This window comes from Cottoperca gobio, chromosome 6 (assembly GCF_900634415.1).
Source record: "Cottoperca gobio chromosome 6, fCotGob3.1, whole genome shotgun sequence".
In the NCBI taxonomy this organism is placed as follows: Eukaryota; Metazoa; Chordata; class Actinopteri; order Perciformes; family Bovichtidae; genus Cottoperca; species Cottoperca gobio.
In genome coordinates, this window is record NC_041360.1 from 4,424,697 (window position 1) to 4,437,273 (window position 12,577).

The 12,577-nt window shown below is 40.4% G+C and overlaps 1 long non-coding RNA gene across 1 annotated transcript; it reads left to right on the top strand.

Moving 5' to 3' along the window:
- The first annotated feature begins 10,745 nt into the window (after positions 1-10,745).
- Positions 10,746-12,577, top strand: LOC115009860 (uncharacterized). The gene is made up of 2 exons (XR_003832395.1): positions 10,746-11,156; positions 11,384-12,577. It is a non-coding gene; the product is annotated as an uncharacterized LOC115009860 (long non-coding RNA).

Genomic DNA, 12,577 nt, shown 5'->3' on the forward strand with positions numbered 1-12,577 from the left:
TTATGTATTTGTTTGGGACGCTTCCTGAATATAGGGCGGACTCTAAGCGTTAGATTGACACTTCATTTGAGCCAATCGGAGCTTCCATACATTATTTACAACCATCATGAGCCAATGAGTGTCAACTTGATAAGGAAGTGCCAGCCCACAGCCAATAGCAACCGATTCTCCCAATGACTGGCATATAGTGTAGCCAATGAATGGCTGAATCATTTGATACATAATTTCCTATGTTTGTTTGTTTTTCAATTTTACAAATGATATTTATTTTCAAAATGATATTTATTATATTCAAGTTCAGAAGAAAAACACAAAAATATTAGAATTAAATGTGTTTATACTTCACTTACTCTGTGTCATTACTACTAACAGGGAATATTGGTATATAATAGTTATTTATGAGCAATACAAATAATATTTATTAATAAATATAATATCTCCAAATTGCACAGCTTGTGAACGCCTGGTGTTACTCTTAGAAAAACCTGTCTAATATGTTAAGTTTTTAACTAAGTTGTTTTGCTTTGTTAATGTCTGTACAGATGTCTTGTGCTTTTAAATCTTTCTTATTGGACAATTTGGGCATCAAAATGAACTTGTATACCAACTTCTATCCAAGCAAAGTTGGTTATTTATTTTATTAACATTTAACTGAGACTTCATATCCAAATACAAAATGTTGTGACTCTTTATACAGAAATAGCACAATTACAGTATAATACAGTATACTGGGATTCAAAAAGTAATCATATTGCCAAATTTGGGGTCTTAAAAACAGGATACAATATCTGAAGTTTGTTACAGATGCACAACGTGATATTGTAGGAATTCTGGCCTTACGAGTGTTAAATATAGTAGTTGCAAAAAATGTGTCAACTCAGTAGAAATATATTAATAGAAAGATTAAAGGAAACTCTTTATGGGAATCTATTGAGAACTTCTCTCGTTTGTGCAGCTACCTTTTTATTTAGTTTTTATAAACAAATCTTCAGTGGTAACTAATACATTTGATCTCAGCAAATGCATTTAGAGAAAAAATACACTGTGGTATGTTTTTTGTTGTGTTTTAGATCATCTCTTTATTTTCTCCTGGGCTGTAAATGCCTCTACTTGAAACCATGTCATTATTATTGATGGTATCACACCAATAAACAAACAGACCGAGAAATGCTCAAATCTTTTCTTATTCTTTTACAAAGAGGTTGCATTTAATGATATGTACTGTATATCATATTAAATATAGCCAGTCATATGTCTTTGATAGGTAAATATCATGTACCATCTGCTTGTGTCTTAGCATAATGACATACCAAAATGATTGTTTTATTAAGTAGAGATTGTCTTAATGGAGAGATGTTACACAAAATGATGTGTTTAATAATATCAAATATTTTGTTATACGCCAAAGATTTTAATCGTTTCCCTTTGCTTATAAAAAGGAATTTCACAAAATTGTTGTTATTCATTTCACACCTTGTCTTTTATTTTGAAAGTCTATAAAATGGTGCTACAGTGCACTGTTTAAAATAAGTGCAGGAAATATTTTGTCATTGACTGATTACTGTTGCTGTTACATTGCTTTAAAGATGCAGCCTCAGAACAATTGCTTATAAAAAATTAACTATAATATTTAAAATATAATTATTCTTTTTGTTGACATTTGAGCCATTTACTCCCAAAGAAATGTTCCTGAATTGTAAAAGCATTTTGTAAAATATGTCTCATTATGATAGCTATATATAAATCATTAATAATCTGTCTGACATTTAATAATGATGATTGAAATATCACCGTGATGATGGTTTACACAGCATATTTCTTAAAGTGCGGCCAATCATCCGTGGTCCATTTCAATACTTTCACTTTCAAGAGTTTACATTTAATAAACTACTCGGTTACTGCGTCAAACTGCGGAAAATGTGGAAGTGAGATAGAAAGTATATATTAGGAGGACATTAGTTTAAGATTAGAATACCCGGTGGCGATCCGGAAGATAAAGAAAAAGTCCTACAGAGTAGGCCCGATTAGCTATTGGTTGAAACGTAAAAAGTCAAAGGGAGTAAACCAGTTGAAGGACCACAGGGGCCCATTGTTGATTTCATGCTTTCAAAATATGGCTCAGATAGGGAAACTTGGCATGATTTCCAATGCTATTTTATACCACTTTTATTCTGCTATTTCATACTATTTTTAATGCTATTTCACATTTACATCAATACTGTGATTATTGTACTGTAAATGCTCTGTATAATTTTGTACAAATGTTTATGTTTTTGCTGTGAAGCACTTAGGACTGCAATTCTTGTATGAAAGCTTATTATTATGCAAGTAATTTTCCTGTGCAGCCCTAAATCATATACTTGCAACCTAATTTGGCACTTAGCCATCAAAGCTTTAAGAACCCCTGGTATAGTATGTCATAGTTAAGTATTCCATAAAAGATCATGATATAGTATGTCATAAATAAGTAATAAAAATGTTGTGAAAAAAGTAATAGTATTGGATGTTGAAAAAAAAGTCATACTATAAGACAGGGGTTCTCAACGGGGGCGGCAGCACCCCCCAGGGGGCGTTCGGAGAACGTTGGTGGGCGCTGGAAGCAATATTTTAGAAAGGGGGGCGTTCAGGTGTGGGCGGCGTTTGTGTGTACGGCCCGCGAGGTAATTCATAAACACACGCAAAAAATCGACGCCAAAAAAATATAGAATACAGATATACAGATTTAGAATAAAATAGGCCACTGACTGACAGTCAGTCAGTTGTTTTTCCTGGCCAAGGTCAGGGTCCTTGAACACAACACGAGCGAAACGTGTCATCACGTGGTCACGTCATGCCAAAAAACTTCAATATTAAACTGTCATTGACATCAGTGAACGCAGCATGGCGAGTGTAACAAAGAGAAAGGTGGATGCAGAATGTTCCAGGAGAAATGGACGAACGATTATTTCTTTGTGGAAGTAAAAGGCCAGTGTGCCTAATTTGTGCAGACGCGCTTGCCGTCATGAAAAAGGCTCTAGATCATCATAACAGCATAAAACATGCCAAACTGCACAAGCTGAAAGGACGAGTGCGTTTGAATAAAGTTAACATTGTGTTTTTTAGACTTTTATTTTTATTTTGCTGAGCGATAAAGTGCTGCTTGAAAAAAGCAAACAAGCGCCGCCCCCCTTAGGCACCACTGCTCGAACACATTAATGTTACTCTAAGGATACATCATCAATAAAACTAATCTGAATTAATGTTAAAGCACTAACACTCTGGTCGGGACTTGGACCAGCAGCAGAGGAGCTGCACTCTGGCTGGTTGCTAACATCAACAGAGCTAACACCAGCAGAGCTAACATCAACAGAGCTAACATCTGCAGAGCTAACATCTGCAGAGCTAACATCTACAGAGCTAACACCAGCAGAGCTAACATCTGCATCACTGCTGCTGATTCAAGCTGTGTGCCTTTAAAAACGTGGATATTTTCGCCTGAGTTTCTGAACGTTAGAGTCGACATCTCTCCATTTATAATTAATGTGTTGGATTTTTGACTTTTTTGCATTTTGTAGTTCTCTCCTCTCCTTTCCTCCGCTGTCTCTGAATGGAGCTGTTCGCGAAATGGAGAGAATGCGCAAAGCAACACGGAAACCATCCATCCATCATCTACCGCTTATCCGGGTTCGGGTCGCAGGGGCAGCAGCACCAGTAAGGAACCCCAATCTTCCCTTCTCCGGGCCACATCCTCCAGCTCCGACTGGGGGATCCTGAGGCTTTCCCAGGCCAGTGAGGAGATATAATCTCTCCACCGAGTCCTGGGTCTTCCCCGGGGTCTCCTCCCAGCTGGACATGCCTGGAACACCTCCCTACGGAGGCGCCTAGGTGGCATCCTTACTAGATGCCCGAACCACCTCAACTGGCTCCTTTCAACGTAAAGGAGCAGCGGCTCTACTCCGAGTCTCTCACGGATGGCTGAGCTTCTCACCCTATCTCTAAGGGAGACGCCAGCTACCCATCTGAGAAAACCCATTTTGGCCGCTTGTACCCGTGATCTCGTTCTTTCGGTCATGACCCAGCCTTCATGGCCATAGGTGAGGGTAGGAACGAAGATCGACCGGTAGATTGAGAGCTTTGCCTTCTGGCTCAGCTCTCTTTTCGTCACAACGGTGCGGTAAAGTGACTGTAGTACCGCCCCCGCTGCTCCGATTCTCCGGCCAATCTCTCGCTCCATCGTCCCCTCACTCACGAACAAGACCCCGAGTAGGCAATCCACCGGTTTCCTGCTGAGAGCCATGGCCTCAGATTTTGAGGTGCTGATCCTCATCCCAACCGCTTCACACTCGGCTGCGAACCGATCCAGTGACTGTTGAAGGTCACAGACCGATGATGCCATAAGGACCACATCATCTGCAAAGAGCAGCGATGAGATCCTCAGGCCACCAAACTGCAACCCCTCTCCTCCACGACTACGCCTCGATATCCTGTCCATGAAAATCACGAACAGGATTGGCGATAAAGCACAGCCCTGGCGGAGGCCAACATTCACTGGGAACGAGTATCCGGACACAACTCTTGCTTTGGGCGTACAGGGATTGGATGGCCCTCAGAAGTGACCCCCTCACCCCATACTCCCGCAGCACCCCTCCAGGATCCTTGCGAGAGTGAAGAGTTGGTCCGTTGTTCCACGACCAGGACAGAATCCGCATTGTTCCTCTTCAATCAGAGGTTCGACTACCTCTGGTGTAAAGATCTACATCTTATATTTAAAATAATTAAAGAACAACAATTAACCTCGGGCAAGACAGTGAACCTCACATTTCTCCCAGTGCCTTGCATGTAAACGTTGAGCCCTTAGTGTGTGTGTGAATGAGAGGCACATTGTAAATGCTTTGGATCAAAGTGCTCTATAAATACAATCAATTTAAGTGTCCTATACGTTACTATTAAAGTGAAATATCTTTCAAAACAAGAATAAAAACCCTAACGCAAGATGCTACTACCTAAGTGATCGCCAACCCCGCCAGACACATGAGCTGCCACCACCTACCTGAGAATTTAATTGCCTCGCCAGACGCAAAGGCTACCGGAGAATTGAATTGCCCCGCCAGGCGCAAAGGCTACCTGAGAATTTAATTGCCTCGCCAGACGCAAAGGCTACCTGAGAATTGAATTGCCTCGCCAGACGCAAAGGCTACCTGAGAATTTAATTGCCTCGCCAGACGCAAAGACTACCTGAGAATTTAATTGCCTCGCCAGACGCAAAGGCTACCTGAGAATTTGATTGCCTCGCCAGACGCAAAGGCTACCTGAGAATTTGATTGCCTCGCCAGACGCAAAGGTTACCGGAGAATTGAATTGCCCCGCCAGGCGCAAAGGTTTTCCAATCCTACTGCGAACAGTGCTGTCAGTCCTAATCCTAGTCACTGTCATCAACCCATTGCAGGTAATCCATCTCCTGTGTGTGGGGAAGCTGAGGCCTGAAATGGAGGGTGATGACTTCCTGTAGCTGTCTTCCCTGCTCCTCTTTGTGGTGGAAGTTAAGCCTGAAGTTGAGGGAGTAGACTTTTCAGACCTTTGAGAGACTGAGGGTAGACCTTCTTCAGGACGTTCCACTTGCTACAAAGGAAGCTCTTGATGCTGAGCAGGTATCAGCTGCTGAGGAACACCAGAAAGACCAGAGGAAGGAGCGCCAGCGCAAACAGGAGGATCCACTTGTTGCCATCCCTGCTAAAAATCTCCAGGTGGCCGTTGCTGGATGAGAAGGGAGCGATGTCGGATGTTGTCAGCATCATCGTCTTCAAAGTCCTCTTCATCCTCACACATGGATTCAAACCTAGAATCTTCAACAACCCCGCCAGACACATGAGCTGCCACCACATATGTACAAATAGGCCCTGGTGCAAGACGCTTCCAAGGGTTGTGGGAGCCTCGTCAGACGCAAAGGCTACCTGAGGATTTAATTGCCCCGCCAGACGCAAAGGTTTTCCAATCCTGCTGCGAACAGGGCTGTCGGTCCTAATCGGAGTCACTGTCATCAGTCCATCGCAGGTAATCCAAAGGACCTGTGCAGTATCTTCTGTGTGTGGGGAAGCTGAGGCCTGAAGTCGAGGGCGCTGAATCCTCATGGTTGTCCTCACAATTCCACTTCTGCCTCTTCACACCTGCCTGCTCCGTGTCGCTCTCTTCCCGACTCCTCTTTGTGGTGGAGGTGAAGCCTGAAGTGGAGGGAGCAGACTCTTCGGACCTTCGAGAGACTGAGGGTAGACCATCTTCAGGACGCTCTGGATGCTGAGCAGGTATCAGCTGCTGAGGAACACAAGAAGGACCCAAGGAAGCAGCGCCAGGGGGAACAGGGGGATCCACTTGTTGCCATCCATGCCAAAAATGTAAAGGTTGGAGCTGCTGGATGAGAGGGGAGCGAAGTTGGATGTTGTCAGCATCATTGTCTTCAAGGTCCTCTTCATCCTCATACATGGATTCGTACCCAGAGTCTTCGCTGAAGTTGTCGAAATCTTCGGAGTCTTCAGAGTCTTCAATATCTTCAGAGTCTTCAGAGTCTTCAATATCTTCAGAGTATTCAGAGTCTTCAATATCTTCAGAGTATTCAGAGTCTTCAATATCTTTAAAGTCTTCAATATATTCGGGGTCTTCAATATCTTCAGAGTCTTCAGAGTCTTCAGAATCTTCATCCTCTTCCTCGCTCTCAATTGGTGGATGTCTTTCTCCATCTTCATTGTCAGAGAAAAGCGAGGGAAGAAGCTCACCTTCACCTACAACACCAATCACATACTCACCTGCCTCGCCCTCATCGTAGTCGACCACCCGGATGTCTTCTGAAGGACGTCCGTTGAGGTCGATCATGGCACCTGAAGGGAAATTAAATTAACAACAAACAAAGTTAAAGTTTGAAAGAACTACAGCATAGCCATTAACAACTTCACTCCATGTGTTTATTTGAACTGTTAATGTGAACCGAAGAGTTTGACTTAATCACATATATTGATGTTTAGAAACTAAACATGATTAAAAATATAAAGCTATTTTCTGATATGTTCTTAGAATTGCTGAACAGAGAAAACACAACAGTGACAATAATAATAATAATAATAATAATAATAATAATAATAATAATATAAAATACTAATAATTTATATAATAATTAATCAAACTAAAAATATTTTTTAATCATAAGATGCAATAAAGTGAATGACGCTTCATAATTATTGGACGACGAGAGGAGGAGCTTTTATGCACAGCTCTGTTCAACATTTCTATGAATCTGGATTCAGATTCCAGCCTTTAGAGCCACAAAGGCATTTTTAGAATAAAAACTAAGCACGAGAGCGATAGGGACAGACACGTAGTTACTTTAATGTGTTGGTGTATAGTGGGGAATATCTGAAAACAAGTTAATGTTAATATGATAAAATGTGAGGCTGAGAGGAGTAGTTAGAGGTTTCTGCATCAATAGGTTAAAGCTTCAACAATCAAAACAAGCGCACTGCTTGTGCGTCTTAACCTCCGCTCCTTATAGTTCCATCGTTACCATGGTGCACATTTAACACATATTTTTGGCATTTTATGAAATTAGGCCCAATCGCCATTTTGTTTCAGTAATTTCGATGTCAAATTTCGAAGATTTAATGCTCTCAAACCAAAATAACAGTGTTTAACATCACTACACTCATTGTTCATACATTCTACACATGTCCCGGGAAATTTTAGACATTCTGTAAATTAAAATAATCATTTTACACGGAGAAATCGTCGAATGAGTCTGTTGTCACCAAATCAGTTTTTCCAACAGGCCTAACAGCTGTCCAGCTTAATATTATAAAAGTTACTAATTTCTATACCAATAAAACTTGTTAAGGATGTTCCGGGGTTGAATCAATTAATCATAAATAAGTTAAATAACAACATATAAATCAAAAAGTTGTCTTACCTGCACAGTTAAAGTCCAAACGTGCGACTCCCAACAGCAGCAGGTGTTCCTCTCCGACCAGTGGACGAACAAGGGCCTTTCCAACAGTTCAGGGATGCAGAAGTTTTGTTTACCAACAAGATCTGTTTTCCTGTAGATTCTCCAGCGGTTTAAAACTCAAAAAGTTCGCTTTCAAAGTTTGCTTTTGCAAAAGGTCCAATCGTGTCGAAGTCCAAGTGCAAAGTGATAAATCAGAATGTTCGGCAGGGTCAGAGGATCTACGTTCTATTTCAATGACACATGACGCACATGCGTACGTGTGATTAGCAGGACAGAGATACTTTTAATCTAATATTTGTCATACATATTTTCATATTTTTCATACCTGCCTTTTTTTTTTAATATTTCAGTCATTTGTTTGCAACTCTTTTTCTTTCATAAAGTTCAAGTTCAATACTTTGGCATGTCATCTCAGATGGCAGTAATTTGCCTCAGTGCAGCTCTTAATTTAAAAAAACAAAAAAACATATAAAAGCAAATATAATATAGCGAAAGCAATGTATTACAGTATAGCTACTATATAGTGTAAGGATTTAATTTGTTCTTAATAGTTTATTTGTAAACCTCAAACAACTTAGTTCCACAAAACTAATGCCAATACAAAAAATCAGATTTTGAAATTGAAAACTTAATTGAGAGAGATTATAGGAGAGAGTAAGTAGACCAACAGATGATATAAATCGTGCAACCTTTGTGTCTACATGTTGATGTGCAGCTTCGAGGTGTGCAGACATGCTCAAAATTGTAAATTGGATAGAATTACCCTGTCACTTGCTTAGATTATCATTATCTAAACTATCTTTTTGTGAGAAGGTCCTGCTCTCACCCAGATAAATGACGAAAGAAGAAGGAGGTTTGGTAAAAAAACAGTTTTAATGGTTGCACCACGTTAGCCTTTCCAGACAAAACAAAATACCACGTTCTAGTCCCTCAAAAGCGTTCACAGGCCTTATTTTTTGTAAATTCCTAACTCACAAACCCACACTCAGCAAAAGACAGAGAAGCTGTCAAGGGCAGTATGAGAGGGAGGGACACTGAAGAGGGAGAAGGGGCTCACAGAGAGCGCACTGTGAGAGGACAGAAGAGTGTTAACAGCCAGCGGAGGTAGATCTCCGGACACACACTGCAGCTACAAGTCAGAACGGAGGGAAGGAGGGAGAAACGGACAGGGAGGTTCACACGTGCGAGGAGAGAAGCGGAGGTTAGCAGGAGAGTGTTGCGGCTGTTTGGGCCACAGGAGCTTCCGGTAGCCCGGCCTGAGGAGAAGCTGTGAGGAAGAGTACCAAGTGATGAAGCTTGAAGCAGCCAGCAGGCGGGAACAATCAGTGAGGTACAGCAATATGGCATCTTTATTATCATTTATGCCAGTTTGTTATAAAAGACTTCTGATGTCGCATAAAGGGCAAACAACTGCATGTTACTGTGCAACCCTGTGGGAACCTGGTTACTTTGGAATTTAGCAAATTATTAAAAATCGAAACAGCAGTAATAATATTATTATTAATAATAATAACAATAATTAAACTGGACAATGCTCAGGTTTCTTTTCATGGATTGTTCGGTAGCCTGATTGTGATCCATGTAATTACAGGAAACTGAAGCCATCACTGTTCAAATTAATAATTTAAATGTATTGAGCCTCGGCTTTCTCTAAAACTGCCTGACACAGTTACTGCTCCTCCTGACCACAAAGAGCCCTTGACAGTAAATATTATTAAAATATGTAGTTTACAACCTGTATACTGCTGTTACAGGTGGATTTGGAAAATACTTCAGAAAAGCAGTGACGTTTATGCTTTTGGGTCGAAATTTAGATTTTGGTAGTTGATTGTACACTTATAACCTATGATTGACAGGTTTGCAAGTCAGGATTATTTTCATTATCGATTAATCTTTCAATTATTTTATTGATTTATTGCTTCGGTCTGTAAAATGTCAGAACATAGGGAAATATACTTTTTGCTATTTCCTAGCAATGTCTTGTTTTTCTGACACATGGTACAAAATCCCAGAATATTTATTTTATTTTCATATAGGGGAAAAAAACAAATAATCCCGTTTAAGAAGCTGTTCCAGAGTTGATCCATTTTTAGAATTTCAAAGCAGTGATTATTTTTGCCCAATGATCCACAGTGCTGAGAAAAACAATGCATCTTGTGTTTGTGTCTTTGTGAATGGTAAAGCCTATATCACCAACTCAAAGATTTAGTTGTAAGAACTCCATATAATCTCACTGTTTGCAATGTGATGCAGGAAATGTAACGCAAAGTAAATACTTCCATAAAAACAACTGCTTCATGTATCCACATAGAGTAGCAGATGTAGATCCTCATTTTAGGAAATGATTCAAAACAGACCAGGTTTGCTCCCTTGATGCAGTTATGTTTTGTGATTATCTGTTTAAACCCATAATCCCTCTATAATCAGATATATTCAATGTCCTCTAATAGAGAATTCAATGCAATGACATCAATATCAGGTTCTTTTGGTAGGAAGAAGGTAACATGCCTTTCAGCAGGATCACACTGCTCTAAAGGAAAGATGCCCGTCAGCGGCTGCACAATGTTCTGTGTGATGCCTCTGCTGCCTCTTCTGAACACGGGGTTGGGCTTCCAGCTGTGTCCCAGCCCGTGCCTGTGCTACGAATCCTCTGACCTGGTGGACTGCCGGTCTCGTGGTGTCATGATCTTGGTTTCTGTTTCCTGTTTTATTTTGAAATGTTTCCTTCCCCTTGTGTCATGTCTGGTATTACTTCCTGCCCTTGTGTTTTCTGCCTTTTTCCCCAGGTGTGTCTCGTTCCCTCATTTAGTGTCTGTGTATATATCCCTGTCTGTCTCAGTGTTGTCGGATTGTTGTTCATGTTACGTGTTTGTTACCTGCCCATGTCTGCCCATTCGTATCCTGCTCGTCCCCTGATTGGTTTGTTTTGTTTTATATTTCTGTATGTTTATTAGCTTTTGTTAATAAAGCTCTCTTTTTGGTTAAAATCGTCATCTGCGTCCTGCAATGGGGTCCTCACCGAACCGTGACACGTGGTCAAGTCCGGGTCCCTCCCAGTGTACCCCACGGCACCTGGCTGCTGGACTTGAGTGGGAACAAGCTGACTGAGGTTCACACCAGATCCTTCGTGGGGCTGTGGTCCCTCAGGAGCCTCCTAATGTCCAACAACATCCAAAGTCTGCAGCCACAGGTACAACAAATACCGCATTTCATCTTATTCTGCACTTCATACTTTGTTTTAGGCCAGTGTTGGAATCATTATTCACACCCATAACTTAATACCACAAGACAAATTCTCCATTTTGACTACAAGTAAACGTACAAAGTGAGTATTGTGAGCTGAATTTAAGTATCTCAACATTGTACTTGAATAATTTAACTGTTTTAGTGAATTTCTGTTTTATTTCTTTGTTTCAGTCTTTGTCATCCCTGCAGTTTCTGGAGAGGCTAGACTTGAGTTTTAACCGGCTGCGTTGGCTCCCTCAGGACTTCGCTCAGAGTCTGTCCTCCCTGCAGGAGCTTCAGCTGGACCACAACCTGCTGCTGCAGCACCTGGACTCTTTTTCACTCGGGATTTTCAAAACCTGAAGAAACTGGGCCTCAGTCGCAACCGCATCCGGACGATGGATGTCGGGGCGTTCAGCAGCCTGTCTCGACTGAGCCTCCTGAACCTGGAGGGAAACGGGCTGAACGTGCCTACAGATGTTGAGCAGGCAGCAAAGCCTGGATGTGCTGCTGCTCAGCCACAACATCTCACTGATCGAGACAGAAGCTCTAGTCATAGTATGTTTAAAACAATATTGGTAGTATATGTTGAAAGATGTCGGAATTTTTTTTTTTGTATTTTGACAATGTCATAGTATAAAATGTTGCAAAAGTCATAGTATAGTCTGGTTTTAAAAAAATCATAGTATAGCATGTCAATGTTTTTATAGTATTTAGAAAAAAAGTCACTAGTACAGGATGTCGACAAAATATTTTTTTTGTTTAGATTATGGCCAATAACGTGATTTTGAAGTTACAGTAACTTTGACCTTTTAACCACCAAATTCTAATCAGTTCATCCTTGTGGACATTTGTGCCAAATTTAACACAATGCCAAAGATTTAATAAAAAAGTCATAGCATAGGGAAACAAAAGTCAAAGTATTGTAGGCCATATAAATATCAAGTCATAAGAAAATCATATTATTGTGTGTCATAACATTTTTATTAAGTCATACTTTAGTATGTAAAAAGTGTCATAGTATATCAAGTCAATGTTAACTGACGCTACATTGATTTATCAACTTTTAAGACTCTACAGACTCCCTGAAAATATGATGGTTTGTAAACTACCCAACAGTATATACAAGCAGAGCTGGCAATCATCCACCTCAACTACAACAGTAAAAAAATTCTGCTTTTACATGAATGCATGAGTAATATTAATCTAATGATAGTATAAGTCACAGTGGACATCTTTAGAGTAAAGTACATTATTTTACTGTGTGGTATTAGTATCTTTACTTAGAGAAAGGATTTGAATACGTCCTCCACCACTGCTAATGATTAATCTAAGGCTTTTATTGTGAAACTGCTTGAAGAAACCATGAAATTTCATAAACATAAA